The sequence below is a fragment of the Diaphorina citri genome, unplaced genomic scaffold (assembly GCF_000475195.1).
Source record: "Diaphorina citri unplaced genomic scaffold, Diaci psyllid genome assembly version 1.1 scaffold33982, whole genome shotgun sequence".
NCBI classification, from domain to species: domain Eukaryota; kingdom Metazoa; phylum Arthropoda; class Insecta; order Hemiptera; family Psyllidae; genus Diaphorina; species Diaphorina citri.
In genome coordinates this window covers 1-627 of record NW_007411316.1, presented here as the reverse complement: position 1 = coordinate 627, position 627 = coordinate 1, and the positions used below count along the sequence as shown (strand labels likewise).

The 627-nt window shown below is 40.4% G+C and overlaps 1 pseudogene; it reads left to right on the top strand.

Annotated features, from left to right (window-relative positions):
* The first annotated feature begins 7 nt into the window (after positions 1-7).
* Positions 8-622, top strand: LOC113473470 (annotated as a pseudogene).
* The last annotated feature ends 5 nt before the right edge of the window (positions 623-627 follow it).

Below are 627 nucleotides of genomic sequence, written 5' to 3'. Positions count from 1 at the left end.
TTTCATCGAAAACGTCCGACAATGGGATCCAGACATTCTGATAGGATATGAAATAGAAACCTTCTCCTGGGGATATTTGCTTGAAAGGGGTTATGTCCTTGGGTTAAACTTGAACCAAGAGCTGTCTCGTATAACAGAAGTAGAGAAAAGAAATTCTAGTCGTGATGAAGTGAAGAACACTCAACTACAAATGCCAGGGCGTATTGTTATTAACTTATGGCGACTGTTACGCCATGAGGTAAACCTACAGTCCTACACATTCGAGAATATAATGTATCATGTGCTGCATGAACGTATTCCATTACATTCCTGGAAACTGTTAACCTGTTGGTGGGAACATAGGACTCACTTGTACAAGTGGATGACTGTGGAACATTACCTGATACGTGTTACAGGAATCATCAGACTAATAGAGCAGCTTGATTTCATAGGTAGAACCAGTGAAATGGCTCGCTTGTTTGGTATTCAGTTTTATGAAGTTCTATCAAGAGGATCACAATTCAGAGTAGAGTCTATCATGTTACGTCTGTCTAGGTTGAATAATTTTGTTGCTGTATCTCCTTCCATCAAACAGAGAGCTCATATGCGAGCACCAGAAAGTTTACCTCTGATCCTGGAACCAGAATC